The 18,270-nt window shown below is 40.2% G+C and overlaps 1 protein-coding gene across 3 annotated transcripts in view; it reads right to left on the reverse strand.

Annotated features, from left to right (window-relative positions):
• Positions 1 to 18,270, reverse strand: part of LOC137032937 (receptor tyrosine-protein kinase erbB-4-like) — a 231,435-nt gene that overhangs the window by 102,718 nt on the left and 110,447 nt on the right. The gene's annotated exons all lie outside the window — the stretch shown is intronic.

The raw sequence follows: 18,270 nt of genomic DNA on the forward strand, positions 1-18,270 counted from the left end.
TTGTGAAAAGGGGCATATTAGGTCCCCTTTAAAGATGAAGTAAGTAGTTTCAGCGACACTAGTAGTAACTAGCTGATTTACAAAAATCACACTCCCCAACTCAAACACCACAAACACAGCTCTTGTGAAGGCATGTCTCAACATGTAAGAGTAGGCTACTTTCAATAAAATGTCCAACATATTGGGAACACTTAGCTGTGTGTCATGAGATTAGCATTTGAGTAGCTAACCCTCAGAACATGAGCGTCTTGCTTATAATTAACCCTTCCAAAGTATCTACGCCACTCGTAGTTTTGATGACACACCACAAATGTTGAGTCTGTCTACACTGGACATGCCAAAGTAAACAATATAAAATGGAAAGGTCTATACTAAAGGTGCCATATTTGCCAACTGTTTTGTTATAGAAATGCTACTGTGGCAGAAATGTATTAATTTGTTACAGGAAAACGCATCAAAACAATTTAAATTGGAATGAGGATAACACCCGATGGCTATTTTTGGTATAGCGCCTTAAATAAAATCTCATAGGAACTTCAATTTTTGTGATATCAACTTCAAATTCGGAACCCAACTTGGTTAGACATATGGCTTCAATTTTTAGAGAAGAAAATATAAATATATAAAATAAAAAAATGATTTTACAGTACATTTGCAGTACGGAAGCTTGTTTCTGTCACTGAATAAAAAATAAAAAAAGGTAAGTGTGACTTTTCATCCCACAATTTCTTTTTTTTTTTTCGCAGAATTGCGAGTTATAAAGTCAAAATTGCAAGATGTTTTTTCTCACAATTCTTACAATATTTTTTGCAATTGCAAATTTATATCCTGCAATTATGACATTACGACTCACAATTGCAACTTTTTAATCTCATAATTAGGATTTTACATCTCGCAATTCTGACTTTTTTTCTAAGAACTGGAAGATGTAAAGCACAATTGTGAGAGAAAAAGTCGCAATTATCATTTAAATTGTTTTATTACATGGCGGAAACAAGCCTCCATACTTTATAGCAAACTTAAACTTCTATTACTTTTTACCCTTTCATATTTTGAAATGCTTTCATTTCAGCAATACTCTTCTGAGTGTCTTCTTTAAAAAGAGACCAATCTTTCTGGTCTGGATTCCAAAGCATTCATGAATTACAATCATTAATTTTTTCACATCTATGCTCAAAAAGGGGGGTGACAGTTAAGGGAAGCTCTACATGCAGCATCAATTATCACTAAACAATTTTACACACACACACATGTTTGTTTTTGTGAATTGTGGGGACTTTCCATAGGCCGCAATGCATTTTATACTGTACAAACCGTATTTTCTATCCCCCTACCCTACCCCTAACCCTAAACCTAACCATCACAGGAAACTGTGCACACCTTTATTTTCTCACAAAAACATCATTTAGTATTTTTATTAATTAATTTACTTTGTGGGGACCGGTGGCTGGTCCCCACGATGTAGGTGAACTCAGGTTCCATTTCCTTTCCATACCATGTGAAATTTATTCTAGCATATGAAACTGGGTTAAACTTTCAAAACTGTAAATAGTTAACAGTTTAAACATTTATTTAGTGTAAATTATGCTGCAATTATATCATTTAGAGACATTTCTACACACAGCAGTGAAATGAAACCACACTATTAATTAGTTACTGTCAAAAAACATCTTGCTGCAGAAGTGCTATTTAAAGGAGCATTATAGTAAGTAGGGGGTATTTCTGATTCTTGATAAACACTCAGCTTCTGTGTGGTTTTGAGTGTTATAACATTTAATGAACAGCGTCTCTGAGCCTTTGCATTGACTTTGTTCAGAAATCAGACACAGATGTTCACAGAACAGAAGCTGTGATGCCTCGCAGTCATTCAAATTATCATTCATTCCATGTCGGTCATCTTCTTAAAGGAATAATGTATGCATCGTTTTCCAGTGCACCCCTATATTTTGGAATACTAAATATGGCCAACCATATATGATACAGATCAAATGATACCAAACATATATGATACCGATTTGAGCAAAGACATTATGCTGTAAACAAATTTACAATATTTAAATTTATTTAAGAAGCAAACTTGTTTTACATTTTGAATGTAAGCGTATTTTAACTTACTGCACCAGAATATTTTTGTCACTTCTTTTTAACATTTAAAGCTGTCAGTGCAGTAAGAAAAATATACACTTGTATTAAAGATTCATTCTCTAAAAGTCTTAATATCTTATGCAGTGTTGCTTAAGTTTCAGTCAAGTCAAATCTTGTTTATTTATCGTGCTTTATATTATGCAATTCAAACATTCATAGTCATAAACAGGAAAATAACAGTGTTAATGTTACAAAATTCATCAATTATGAAACAACTTCAATTAAAATATATAGCAGCTCAACAGAAGACAATATTGTATTACTGTCATTATTGATCAGAGAGAAGAAACAATGTTTATTATGTTAATGTTTGCTTATTATGCCCCTTTTCAAAGTCTTGATTTTGTTTTTGGGGTCTATTACAATAGGTTTTCATGCTTGAATGCTTTTTAAAAATTTATTTATTGTTTTTTATTGTTTTTTTTTTTTGTTTGTTTTCCTCAAAAAAAAAAAAAAAAAAAACATTCCAGGATTTTTCTTCATTTTGTGGACTTCAACAGGGACCAGCAAGTTGAAGGTCCAAATGTCAGTTTCAGTGCAGCTTCAAAGGACTCTACACAAGGAATAAGGGTCTTATTTTAGCAAAACGATCGGCCATTTAAAAACAAAAAAAAACTTTTTAACCAAAAATGCTTGTCTTGCACTGCTCTGTGATCCGCCAAGCATTACGTAATCACGTTGGAAAGGTCACGTGTGAGGTAGGCAGAAGTACCGCGGTAGGGCAAAAAACTCTTTACATTTAGTCTTTACATGGTTCGCTTTGTAAACACTGGATCAGTACTTCCATCTACATAAAGCGTGACTTTTCCAACATAATTACATGTGCGGCGCATCGCAGAGCAGTGCAAGACGAGTGTGGCAGGGGGGGCGTGGTTCAGTGGAGTCTGCAGCGGGAGAGAGAGGGAGGAGACACGCGGTGTCTGAGTGGATTAGACGCAAATAGTAAACACCTGTCTCTTGTTTCAGTAATTGGCGTGGAGAGAGTATTTAATGCCAGGAGAAACAGGAGCCTGCGAGAGAGAGAAGGACTACTGGCTGTGTTCCCCCCACTCCTGGATGTCTGTCTGCTGCTGGAGTGAAGTGACGTTATGTTGATGGTTGTGTGCCTGTTTGCGCTATTTTGTTATTATTATTTTGCTGATTAATAAACAGCCAGTAGTCACCCGCCGACCCTGTCCTCTTCCCTCCTTATTTACGAACTTTGTTACACTGGTGCCGAAACCCGGGAGGGAAGATGGATGCCGCCGCCAGGCCCGAGTCCTCCGCCGCGCCATTTGCGGAACTTATTACATCCCTCGCGGCCATGCAACATGATCAACACCAGGCCCTGCTGGACTTACGTCAAGATCAGGAGTGGCGGTTCCAGGCCGTCCTCCAAGCCCAGCAGGAAGACCGCGAGAGGTTCCGGAGCTGGATGGACCGGGAGGTTCGGCCGGAAGCCACGGATCAACATGCTGTGCCCGTCCATATTCCACTCAATAAGATGGGGCCTGAGGACGACCCGGAGGCATTCCTTGATCTCTTTGAGACCTCGGCCGAAATATCTGGATGGCCGCGGGACCAGTGGCCGATGCGCCTGGTCCCCTTGCTCTCCGGGGAGTCCCAGGTCGCGGCACAGCAGCTTCCGGTGCGGAGCCTCCTGGACTACAACGACCTCAAGAGGGCCATCATCCAGCGGGTCGGCCGGAGTCCTGAACAACATCGCCAGCGGTTCCGTTCCCTGGAGCTGGGCGAGTCCGGCCGGCCCTTCGTGATGGCCCAACAGCTCCGGGACTCCTGCCGCAAATGGTTGCTGGCCGACGGAAGTGACGTGGAGGAGATTATCGACCGAGTGGTACTGGAGCAGTTTATCACTCGGCTTCCGAGGAGAACGGCCGAGTGGGTCCAGTGCCACCGCCCCACGTCGCTGGAGTCGGCTATCCAACTCGCGGAGGATCACATGGTGGCGTGCCCCGGGGTCGGCGAACCCCTGCCATCAGTCTCTCTCTCTCCCTCTTTTCCATCTCCTTCTCTCTCTCGCCCTGTCCCTTTACCTAGGTCTCGTCCACCCGGCCCTCCTCGAGTCCCGCCCCGGGGGCGGGGCGGGAATGGTCACATTCCCCATTCAACTCCCAGAGTCCCGCCCAGGGGGGCTGGCACCAGCCGGGTTGGACACGGCTCCTGTGTCTCCGCTCTCTCCACGCCAGCCGTCTGATCCACTCTCTGCCACTGGAGCGGCGGGGAGGTCTGGGCCGGCCTGCTGGCGTTGCGGGGACCCGGGCCATTTTGTGGACAGGTGTCCTGTGATGGAGGTGGGAACAATGGTCCGGGTCCCGGATGTCCCGCAGGCTGCCCCCGGTCAAGCTGGATGGTACCAAATACCTGTGAGTATCGAGGGGGGTACCTATCAGGCATTGGTGGATTCAGGATGTAACCAGACCTCGATCCATCAAAATCTGATACAATCCGGGGCATTGGATAATAGCCGCGTGGTTAAGGTGCGGTGTGTGCACGGGGATGTGGTAGAGTATCCTATTGTGCCAGTCATTATTCAATTCAGGGGTCAAAAGCATAGTGTTGAGGTGGCAGTTAATTCGCACCTCCAGCATCCGCTAATTTTGGGAACGAATTGGCCAGCGTTTACAGAATTATTGGGGGCTTTATGTACGGATGCTTCTTGGGGAAAAAATGCACCGGAGGGGAACGCGAGTGTGCAGGCGGGAGAGACTGAACCGGGACCACTGAGTACTGCCTCAGGGGAACAGAGCGAAATCGAGAGACTTATTTTTTCGGAGCGCGATGATTTTCCCCTGGAGCAGTCTCAGGATGAGACGCTGAAACGCGCGTTTGAACAGGTCAGTACCATCGACGGTCAGCCTCTCCATCCTGGACAACCGCTTACCTATCCATATTTTGCAATCATAAAAAATAGGTTGTATCGAGTGACCCAAGACGCTCAGACAAAAGAGGATACAACCCAGTTATTAGTTCCTAGGAGCCGCAGGGAAATGCTTTTTCAAGCGGCTCATTCTAATCCAATGGCTGGTCATTTAGGACAGGGAACGACACTAAATCGCCTCATGACCCGATTTTTTTGGCCGGGCATTCACGAGAATGTGCGCAGGTGGTGCGCGGCTTGTCGTGAATGTCAGTTGGTAAACCCACCGGCCACCCCAAAAGCGCCTTTGCGCCCCCTCCCATTAATGCAGGTCCCCTTCGAAAGAATTGGCATGGACCTCATCGGGCCATTAGAGCGATCAGCAAGAGGACATCGTTTTGCATTGGTCATTGTGGATTATGCAACACGATATCCAGAAGCAGTGGCTCTCCGCAACATTTCCGCTAAGAGTGTTGCTGACGCACTGTTTTCTTTGATCTCCCGAGTGGGGATTCCTAAGGAAATCCTCACTGATCAGGGCACGGCGTTTATGTCACGGACGTTACACGAACTTTACGAATTATTGGGCATTAAATAGATTCGGACCAGCGTCTTTCACCCACAAACGGACGGGCTGGTCGAACGTTTTAATCGCACGCTTAAAACAATGATTCGTAAATTCGTTCAAGAAGACGCCAAAAATTGGGACAAATGGTTGGAACCCCTGTTGTTCGCTGTGCGAGAGGTCCCGCAAGCCTCCACGGGGTTTTCCCCCTTCGAGCTTCTCTATGGTCGTCAGCCCAGAGGGGTGTTAGACGTCATAAGAGGGGCTTGGGAGGAAGGACCTTCTCAATCTAAAAACGAAATTCAGTATGTGCTGGACCTGAGAACAAAACTCCACACTTTGGGGCGGCTGTCTATGGAGAATTTGTTACAGGCCCAGGACAAACAGAGCCGGCTGTATAACAGGGGGACCAATTTACGTAAATTTGCACCGGGAGATAAAGTGCTTGTATTACTCCCAACGTCAAGTTCAAAATTACTTGCAAAGTGGCAAGGACCGTTTGAGGTCACACGGCAAGTTGGTGAGCTCGATTATGAGGTAATACGCTCAGATAGGAGAGGAGCACGTCAAATTTATCACCTCAATCTCCTGAAAAAATGGAATGAGGGAGAATCAGTGATGCTGGCGACGGTGATTAGCGGGGAGGATGATCTTGGGCCAGAGGCGAATATAAAAACAATCTTTTGCACTGGCCCCAGGGGGAGATCACCTCTCGCCCTCCCAGCTCATTGATTTAACCAAATTACAGGCAGAGTTTGCTGACGTGTTTTCTCCCCTACCTGGCCGTACAAACCTCATTCAGCACCATATCGAGACAGAGCCGGGCGTGGTGGTTCGCAGCCGGCCGTATCGCTTGCCTGAACACAAGAAAAAAGTAGTTCAGGAAGAATTAGGTGCGATGCTTGAAATGGGGGTAATAGAAGAATCCAACAGTAACTGGGCAAGCCCGATAGTTTTGGTTCCTAAGACGGACGGCTCGGTTCGGTTCTGTGTGGATTATCGCAAGGTGAATGCTGTGTCGAAATTCGATGCATATCCAATGCCACGGGTTGACGAATTGCTTGACCGGCTTGGTACGGCTCGTTTTTATTCGACACTGGACTTAACAAAGGGTTATTGGCAGATCCCCTTGTCTCCATTATCCCGAGAAAAAACAGCTTTCACAACGCCGTTTGGATTACACCAATTTGTTACACTTCCGTTCGGGCTGTTCGGGGCACCGGCTACCTTTCAGCGACTGATGGACAGGGTGTTACGGCCCCATGCTGCATATGCGGCTGCCTATCTTGATGATATCATCATATTTAGTAATGACTGGCAGCGGCATATGCAGCATTTGAGGGCGGTCTTAAAGTCGCTGAGGGGAGCCGGGCTCACGGCCAACCCGAAGAAGTGTGCAATTGGGCGCGTGGAAGTAAAGTATCTGGGCTTTCACTTGGGGCATGGACAGGTGCGTCCCCAAATTGATAAGACGGCAGCAGTTGCGACCTGTCCGCGCCCTAAGACCAAAAAGGAGGTGAGACAGTTCTTGGGGCTGGCGGGATATTATAGAAGGTTTGTGCCTAATTATTCGGACCTCACCAGCCCCTTGACTGATCTTACTAAAAAGGAGGCACCAGATACGGTCCAGTGGACGGAGCTGTGTCAGCAGGCCTTTACCCAAGTGAAGGCTGCTCTGTGTGGCGGGCCGTTGCTTCACTCTCCTGATTTCTCTCTCCCTTTTTTGTTGCAGACGGACGCGTCGGACAGGGGGCTGGGTGCTGTCCTGTCCCAGGAGATAGAGGGTGAGGAACGGCCGGTGCTGTACATTAGTCGTAAGCTCTCTAAGAGAGAGAATAAGTACAGCACCGTGGAGAAGGAGTGTTTGGCCATCAGGTGGGCTGTCCTCACCCTCCGCTATTATCTTCTGGGACGGGAATTCACCCTCTGTTCGGACCACGCTCCTCTGCAGTGGCTCCACCGCATGAAGGATACCAACGCGCGGATCACCCGTTGGTATCTAGCTTTACAGCCTTTTAAATTCAAGGTGGTCCACAGGCCGGGTGTTCAGATGGCTGTGGCCGATTTCCTCTCCAGAAATGGGGGGGGGGCTGCAGGCCGGACGGCTCCCCGGCCTGAGTCGGGCGGTGGGGGTATGTGGCAGGGGGGGCGTGGTTCAGTGGAGTCTGCAGCGGGAGAGAGAGGGAGGAGACACGCGGTGTCTGAGTGGATTAGACGCAAACAGTAAACACCTGTCTCTTTTTTCAGTAATTGGCGTGGAGAGAGTATTTAATGCCAGGAGAAACAGGAGCCTGCGAGAGAGAGAAGGACTACTGGCTGTGTTCCCCCCACTCCTGGATGTCTGTCTGCTGCTGGAGTGAAGTGACGTTATGTTGATGGTTGTGTGCCTGTTTGCGCTATTTTGTTATTATTATTTTGCTGATTAATAAACAGCCAGTAGTCACCCGCCGACCCTGTCCTCTTCCCTCCTTATTTACGAACTTTGTTACAACGAGCATTTATGGTTAAAAAGTATATACATTTGTATTTTTTTTAGAAAATGACCAATCGTTTCTCTAGATAAGACTCTTATTCCTCGTCTGGGATCATGTAGAGCTCTTTGAAGCTGCATTGAAACTACAACTTGGACCTTCAACCCGTTGAACCCCAGTGAAGTCCACTATATGAAGAAAAATCCTCAAAAACCTTCATTTCTTTTAAACAGAAGAAAGAAAAACATAAACATCTTGGATGACATGGAGGTGAGTAAATTATCAGGAAATTTTAATTCTGAAGTGAACTAATCCTTTAACTTATATCACTTACAAACAGACCAAAGTGACATGATTCAAAATACGCAAAGTAAGAATATAAGCTTGAATCGGTCATTAAACAGCTTTCTTTGTTGTGTACTTCTGTGCACTGAAATATTTCTGAGAGCTTTCATCTCACCTGACACAGTCCAGATATCTAAATATCTGATTACTGAGAGGTGATATAAAGCACTTTTAGATAATCCTTTGAACATCAGGCTCCTGCTTTGATTTCTAAATCCATCATGTTATTTAGAGGAAGATTAAGGTCATTGAGAGTCATAGATAGAAACAAAGCAGTGACCATAATGCTTTACTTACATGGTTGTTGTCTTTCTAATAGATCTAAATCACACATTATAGCCTTACTTCAAAATATCCCATAGCTATCATCACTGGATATTTCAGCACAACACATCTGCACAATGTGATGTCATTAAAATGTGGACTTTAATAGGAATATGAACTGAAATGATCATGTGGTGATACAGTCCAGTGGAAAGAGCTACACAGTATGCTGCACTTTCAGCTCAATGTATTCTGAGTCTTTCAAATCATGTGGATCTTGTAGAAAATGCCCTAAGAGTCAGTCAACTGCTGCTATTTGGCTCTGATCTCTCAATGCCATCCTAAAAAAGCACCACAGCAGAAAGAATGAAGCTGATTCCTGCCTTGCAGTGCAGATTCTGTGCTACCCTACTGGCCACATTAAACAGCCCATAATCCCAGTCGACAGAGTCTTTCTTCAGTCTGAAGGCCAACAGTTCAGAGTGGCATTTCTTCACCAGGCTGTGCACCAACAGTAGGCTACTATAATATTCATACTAACGGAAGATTTATATCAACACCTGCAGATATACTCTTTAGTTTTGGGCCAAATCCAAGCCTAAACAATTAAATTAGCTGAAATCACCTTTCTGAGGGGAATCTCCATGCATGAATAGAAATATATGCCTAAAATAGTTTGTTACTCTATGTTGTCTTATCCCTTAATATACTGCATATATACAATTTCTGCCTTAAATTATGTCTCTACAAGTCCCCCATGTGGGAGGTGGCCAATCGAATCAAAGAAGGCGGGCCTTACTGTTCACTGAAGACAAGTGCAAACAATAACAACACATTTTGGTGCTCACTACTATTTTATCAAGACTTTATGAAATATGACATTACAAAATTATTAAAGGGCACCAATTATGCCCCTTTTTACAAGATGTAATATTGGTCTTGGGTGTCCCCAGAATGTATTTGTGAAGTTTCAGCACAAAATACCCCACCGTTAATTTATTATAACCATTTGAAAATGTCATTGTTGGGGCCTGTTTTAAAAAGAGCTGTTTTGGTGTGTACCACCTTAAATATAAATGAGCTGCATATCCCCGCCCTGCCTTTGGATGAGGGTGTAACTTGCATACCTATGGCAATAAACAATGGCTGAGAGTGAGAGACCTGCTGTTTTGTATGGCATTCAGCCGTACATGTTTGAACCGGAATCAGACCCAGATGATGAAGAGACTCCGAGAGAATGGAGCAGGATGTCTCTGAATGGTTATTTGATACATTTATGTACTTGTAGAGTTTTAATCGCGTCCCCTTTGCAATTATGGATGTGCAACACACACACACACTGTGATAACGTTCGCGCAATTTTTTGAAACTACAAACAAATACTGTGATAACGTTTGCTAAGTACGTTAGATACACACTATACAAACAAGGTTTAAGTTATATACACAGACATAGACGCATTTGTTATTGAATTGGCTGACATTGACTGAAATGACTATTTGCTCAAAAAACATTAAATACACTTACTTCTTCTGGAGGTGACGTTGGATCGCGAACAGTAGGCAACGATCCACACTTGAGGATTAACTTTGAAGCAAGACCTGCTTTGAATTGACCCTCGTTCTCAAAACAGTCAGTCAAAAAATGATTCACGCAAACATAAACGTATTTTGGAATTTTGAGTGGCGCCTTTCCTTCGTAAATAAAATCCATCCACTGCGTTTTCAGTGGCTCTGATGTCGGAAGTAAGTGAAAACTACTATGTTCATTATTACATCCCACAACAGAACACTTATGTTTCTTAGGAGACATCTCTGGCTGTCGTTGAAACAATGGAGGATGGTTGACAGATCACCGACGGCGGGTTCTATGCCAAAACCAGATTGTCAATCAAACCACGTGGGTGGGGCTTAGCGCAATTCTACGTCACAGTGAGAGCAATCTTAGAACAGGGCGTTCTGAGACAGTGCTTATGAATTATTGAGATTGTAAAAAAAACACTGGGTGGATTTTTCTCATTCTAGGGTGGTTTTGCTCACACACTGCCAACACACATTTATAGTCAAACACCATGTAAAAGTGAATTTTGCATAATAGGTGCCCTTTAAATATGACATTGCATATTTCTGATTGTACTATGATTTACTACTGCAAAAGACTTTTTGATCAGACATCAAGCCCTTTTTGATCAGTCATTGGTGTTTTAATCATAGATTTAGATTCATTGAATAAAGAGATTTTCTCCTCTGTGTGCAAGGTTTCATCCTAATAAAACTTTATGAGCTTTATGCCTTGACCTGGACGTCTGACCTTAAACTGTGAATCAATAAATACAGAATGGGAGGGAATGAGTGGCGAAGCTCTCTGATATATGGTTATTACAGCGTGAGGCAATAATGAACTCAATGGACTGAGAGTAATGACTCTTTTCACTATCACTCATTGACTGACATTAAAACTTTGACACTGCCTTCACTTCTATTACCACAAGTTCAGCACATTACAGAGGGAGAGGGTAAAATAATCAAAAGTTTGTCACAGGACTCACCTAGGCCTGGTTTCACAGACAGGGTTTAGATTAAGCCAGGATTAGGCCTTAGTTCAATTATGACATTTAAGTAGCTTTTGTAAACATGCCTTAGAAAAACAAAACAAAACAAAACAAAACAAAACAAAAAAAAAACATTAATGGTATGCATCTTGAGACAAAACAGTGGCACTGACATATCTTAAAATATGAGAGTTTATATAAGCTGTTTGTAAGGCCTAATCCTAGTTCAGTCTTAGCCCTGTCTGTGAAACCGGGTCTGAGGGTTATTAATATAAATAATTATATACGATTTACTCAAATACTCTGTGAAGTCCACTTTGCAGGACGCTATCCAATGATTGGAATACCCTGTTGAGAACAGCAGGAAGTTCAATAGTCAAGTCAAGTCAAGTCAAATTTATTTATATAGCGCTTTTTACAATTGGTAATTGTTTCAAAGCAGCTTTACATATTAGAAGCACAGAAAAAAGGGAAGTGGTTAAAAATAAGCTGTACAAACAAGCGTGGTAATATGTAACATATACAAGATGCTGCTACATTAAGCCAATGTCGGCTGACTCCCAGGGGTGGAAAAAAAACCCCTAGGAGAAAAACCCAGCGTGCTAGCACTGGGAAAAAAGTCCTAGGAGGGAAAAAAATCCCTTGGAAGATATATATAATATATGTAAATAGATCTGGAGATCAAAATCTGAATTATACATTTTTATTATAGAGATTAAAAGTAGATTATATATAAATATATGTAAGCGGATATGGGGATTAAAAATCTAAATTAAAGATGCAGCCAGAACTGGATCTGTAGGCCCATTGTCTCCTGGGCTACAATAAGAGGAAGACTTCTGCTAATCAGAGCTGCTGTAACTTATGATTTATAATCAGCACACCTGGGTAAGAGGACAATTCCAACTACTTGTTCTAATCAAGTTCTCCTAAAAGGGGAAAGTTTCTAGTTTTAGTCTAAAGCTGCAATTCTGACTTTATATCTCACAATTCTGACTTTATAACTCACAATTCTGACTTTATATCTCACAATTCTGACTTTATAACTCACAATTCTGACTTTATAACTCACAATTCTGACTTTATATGACGCAATTCTGATTTTATATCTCACAATTCTGACTTTATATCACACAATTCTGATTTTATATCTCACAATTCTGACTTTACAACTCACAATTCTGACTTTATATCTCATAATTCTGACTTTATATCATGCAATTCTGACTTTATATCATGTAATTCTGACTTTATCTCACAATTCTGACTTTATATCTCGCAATTCTGACTTTATATCTCGCAATTCTGACTTTATATCTCACAATTCTGACTTTATATCTCACAATTCTGACTTTATATCTCACAATTCTGACTTTATAACTCACAATTCTGACTTTATAACTCACAATTCTGACTTTATAACTCGCAATTCTGGCTTTATATCTTGCAATTCTGGCTTTATATCTCACAATTCTGACTTTATATCTCACAATTCTGGCTTTATATCTCACAATTCTGACTTTATATTGCACAATTCTGGCTTTATATCTCTCAATTCTGGCTTTATAACTCGCAATTCTGACTTTATAACTCGAAATTCTGACTTTATAACTCACAATTCTGACTTTATACCTCGCAATTCTGGCTTTATAACTCGCAATTCTGACTTTATAACTCGCAATTCTGACTTTATATCTTGCAATTCTGGCTTTATATCTCTCAATTCTGGCTTTATATCTCACAATTCTGAGTTTATAACTCGCAATTCTGACTTTATAACTCACAATTCTGACTTTATATCACACAATTCTGACTTTATAACTCACAATTCTGACTTTATATCTCTCAATTCTGACTTTATATCTCACAATTCTGACTTTATATCTCTCAATTCTGACTTTATATCTCACAATTCTGACTTTATAACTCACAATTCTGACTTTATATCACACAATTCTGACTTTATATCTCACAATTCTGACTTTATAACTCACAATTCTGACTTTATATCTCTCAATTCTGACTTTATATCTCACAATTCTGACTTTATATCTCTCAATTCTGACTTTATATCTCACAATTCTGACTTTATAACTCACAATTCTGACTTTATATCTCTCAATTCTGACTTTATATCTCACAATTCTGACTTTATAACTCACAATTCTGACTTTATATCTCTCAATTCTGACTTTATAACTCACAATTCTGACTTTATAACTCACAGTTCTGACTTTATATCTCTCAATTCTGACTTTATATCTCACAATTCTGACTTGATAACTCGCAATTCTGACTTTATAACTATATCTCTCTATAACTATATATCATCTGAATTGTGAGATAAAAAGTCGCAATTACCTTCTTTTTTTTTATTATTATGTCATGGTGGAAACAAGCTTCCATAGTTGTCCAACAATTTGTATTCATTAAAACTCAATCAGTTGAAGAACCACATATTTAACCAGGTTTGTCACTGCAAAATGAAACAGGATAATAGATAAAATACACACACAGCAATTGAATGCATTAAACTTTTGATCCACCCAAAATCTACAAAAGAATGAAAAATCCTCAATTTGTGCCCTATAGGCGAAGCTCTTGCAGTAAACTAATAAGATGTCACCTTACAGACATAATGTATTCAAATCATAAATGTGAGAGACGGATAGATCCTCAACATCCATATGTTGCAGTGACCTCCACTAGATTGAAAGGGAATTTCATTGAGATGGTTTGCAAATGTAGTTCAGTCCCCTGCCTACTAATCACAGCAAAGACTGTGTGTTTTCACAAAGAGTGTGTTTTCATGCATTCAGTTGGGGAGAATGAGAAAGCTATGATAAACAGGACGAGAAAAAAAGTCTTTAAGAAAGAGGTGATCATAAATGCAGACGTCAGATGAGTTCAGTTCACTTTCTTTAGACCTCAGGAAACGTAAACCAAAAAACAAAAAAAGGGATATTAACTAGACTTTTATCTCCATAGTATATAAAAATCACAAATGGGTTCTTTTATGTTTCTAAACTGTTTCTCCTTGAAGCAGACTTAAATCTTCAGCTTGTCACGAGAGAAGGCCTGTCGAGTTTCAGAAGAGATCTCAACAAACTGCTCAGATTTGCTAAAATACCAAAGTCTGCAATCAAACCTCAGAGATTTCTGGGTAAAGTCAAACATTTCTCAACAAATTCTCCCAAGACCAAATGGTCTGAGCTATGCTATCCACAATAATATTACAGCTTTATTCATTTGGTGCAATTTTTCCACCACATCAAGTGGGTCATTTGGGACACCAACCATTGCTTCATTGTCACTCTGAAACATTTGATCTGAGCTAATCACCTTTATTTTCTTTAATTCATATGGCCTCATAATCTTTCATCAAAATAACTTCCCCTCCCTCTTGCAGCAACATCTCTTCACTTCTCTGATGATGTGTTTACTGACTTGAGGGCGGGGCAGCCTATCACTCACATGAGATCGACCAATAGCAAACCACAACCATCAAATCAATTTCCCATGGACAAAATCAAGCCCCACCCTACATTTTTTCATCTTCGAGAAGCTGTTTCACTTAGATATACGTCACAACAGGAAAGAAAAGACTCTCAACTTCTGCTTCATGCCGACTTTAAATACTGGAAAAAAGTATTCATAAAAGGACCATTTTCCAAGGCTGTGGATTACAGGTAATAATGCTGTAAATAATGTTCAGTTTCTTGAATAGACTTAAAAAGAATGAATTGTTTCGCTTCTTAAGACCTCAATGTATCATCAGGAGCTGCAGGTATTCATTTTGAATCTCAAATGACGGCACACATCGACTTCCATTTTATGAATCACAGAGGTCCATGGTTTCAGCTAAAAAATCTTTTTTACTGTTCTGCTGAAGAAAAAATCATCTTGGATCGTCTGAGGGTGAGTAAATTAACAGCAAATTTTCATTTTTGGGTGAACTATCCCTTTAAGTCTTGACTTAAGTCAAGTCTTCTGTAAAAAAAAATATTGTTAGTTTAACTTAAAAAAGTAAGGAACCTGGTTGCCTTTTAACATTCTGAGTTCATTGAAACTAAAAATTTGACTTATTTCAAAGAAGGAGAATGGCTTAATCATCAGAAACTCAAAATATTATATTATCTGAACAACATTAATTAGCCTATTTGAGACCCTGTTCACATGGAGCTGTATATGTATAAATGTTATATCGTACTGGCGTTTTGTCCAGACGGATCCGGAGTTTTGGGAGCCCAAAACCGCTATTTTTTGAAACCGGGTCCCAGAGTGGATAAATATAAAATAACGACACCCTTGCATTTTCATGTGTACAACCAATCCATATATTTTGTGAAACGATGATGTCATCATCCCACGTCTGGACCCTAGTCAGACACCGCTACGTCTCGCAACAGCAACAACAACAATAATAGCGGACTACATGCTCCAAGTCTTCTTCTCCATTTTTAGTGTATCTCTTTAGCAGAATTACAGCGCCACATACTGGTCTGGCATGTATACTACCTCATTTTGAGTCGGTTTCAGTGGTTTCGTGTGTATGCAGATATTTTTTTTGAGACGACGCTGTGTTTATGGAATTTTTTTTTTTTTTTTAGAATAAGGAAATAAAAAAATAAAAAAATGATAGGGAAAGCTCTGGCTTTGTATGGATGTGGCCTAAGATGATTTGACAAAAGAAAAAAAAAAATTGTGATAAATCATGAAAATATATATTTTTTTACAGTATACTCATATTATTCATGATATCCTGATATGTGAAAACCAAAGTCTTTGCATTTCCTCTGAGCACAAAAGAGTGTGACTGTGTGCTATTTTCCCAAACAGTTAATATTCTATGTGATGTTTCTGGAGTTTGTCGTGTCCATGGTTCGGCGAGCTGCTTATGCACACAGGAGCCTGCCTCTCATTAGGGGAGAGCTGGAGACAGGTAGATTAAAATTCATTGGTGTAAGTTGTGGCAATCTCCACACATTCACAAAAGTGGGAGGCTGCTGTCAAAACAGATACAGACCAACACTGAGCCTGTGCCATTTATCAGCCTGCTACTACAGCCTTATCGGCTGAGGGTCGAACCCAAGGGGCCCGACTCCGGCTCTGACTAACGAGCAGCAAGTTGAAAGCTGCTGTGTGAGTCAGTGAGAACCATGAAACCATATAAGAAATTATGGATGGTATTTAAGGTCTGTAATGATTCATTTTTTTTACTTTAGAACTTTCAAGAGTCTTAACAATCCTCCTTTTTATATGACCTGATTCAAACTTCTTTAGCCTATGCTATAAAAGTAAATCACAAAAATGAAAACCAATCATTTTAAATGCTACAAGTGAATTTAGACATTATGACATTATGAACTAAAAATGGATATTCCAACCCAGTCTCATATGAAAACGTATCCTGACTACGTTGGTCCAAAGTGCAAAACGTAGAGGGGTTACAATAATGGCCCTTAAATTGTATGACTGTTACATTTTTTTTTGCCTATTGTTTTGCGTCCAAGTCACGTGACTTTAGAGAGCCCGGCCGTGAGAACAAAAAACATGGCGGACGTTTCTCTACTTTTTAGTGAAAAAAACAATATTTTGAGTTAGTTTCTGCATAAAAATAAGTTTTGATTACATTTTTAGCGAGAAATATATATTCTATTTTCATAATATTCACTCAGTGAATGTACATAATCACTCGCTTGCGCGTTGTTGCAAAGATTTATCTGATCTCGCCAGAATAATGTGAAACTGCTACGTTTTGGTTGCTATGAACAATATTTTATTTTCTGCATCAAAATAAGGTTTGATTACATTTTAAGCAAAAAATATATATTATTTATTTTCATAATATTCACTCAGTGAATGTACATAATCACTCGCTTGCGCGTTGTTGCAAAGATTTATCTGATCTCGCCAGAATAATGTGAAACTGCTACGTTTTGGTTGCTATGAACAATATTTTATTTTCTGCATCAAAATAAGGTTTGATTACATTTTAAGCAAAAAATATATATTATTTATTTTCATAATATTCACTCAGTGAATGTACATAATCACTAAACGCTTGCGCGTTGTTGCAAAGATTTATCTGATCTCGCCAGAATAATGTGAAACTGCTACGTTTTGGTTGCTATGAACAATATTTTATTTTCTGCATCAAAATAAGGTTTGATTACATTTTAAGCAAAAAATATATATTATTTATTTTCATAATATTCACTCAGTGAATGTACATAATCACTCGCTTGCGCGTTGTTGCAAAGATTTATCTGATCTCGCCAGAATAATGTGAAACTGCTACGTTTTGGTTGCTATGAACAATATTTTGAGTTAGTTTCTGCATAAAAATAAGGTTTGATTACATATTTAGCGAGAAATATATATTCTATTTTCATAATATTCACTCAGTGAATGTCAACCCGTTCTCACTCCTGACCGTTCTCACGCTGAAGAAGTCTCCTTCAGAACACATCGCGATATTTGGCATCAGTTCGCGTGTGCTGGATGTTGGTAAGTAGTCGTAAATACGCTGTTCTAATGTTTGATATAATGTCTTTTCTGTTTGCAGATATTAATCAGATTAACGTTAGCTCCCTCATGTTTAGTCACTGCATTATATCTGTCACCTCCGCTGAGGTTTTGCTTTTCATTGCTTTCTATATTAAATACTAAACTAGGGTGATTAAACACTGTCACGTGACGTGCAATATATTGCACAATATATATAACATATTCATATCAGGTTCAAAGTAGTACAAGTGTAGTTTCAAAATGGTATTTGTTGTAGAAGCACGGTAAAAAACAACACTTACCATGCTTTTTACCACAGTATTGGTCGTTTTAATGTGATTTTTGTTGTAAATACAGAGTGACCACAACACTTATCATGCTTTTAATGCCTAATAATGTTAAATCCAAAAACTGTAAGGTCAATAAGAACTTCTTTCCTATATATATTTATATATAAACCTATATATTATAAATAATGATATTTTCTTTTCTCTTGTTTTAGCTGAAAAGACAAAAAGGGCCTTTCGGAAATGGATGAAGGAGACAGAAAGCTGCAAAGGCA

Source organism: Chanodichthys erythropterus, chromosome 12 (assembly GCF_024489055.1).
Source record: "Chanodichthys erythropterus isolate Z2021 chromosome 12, ASM2448905v1, whole genome shotgun sequence".
Lineage (NCBI taxonomy): Eukaryota > Metazoa > Chordata > Actinopteri > Cypriniformes > Xenocyprididae > Chanodichthys > Chanodichthys erythropterus.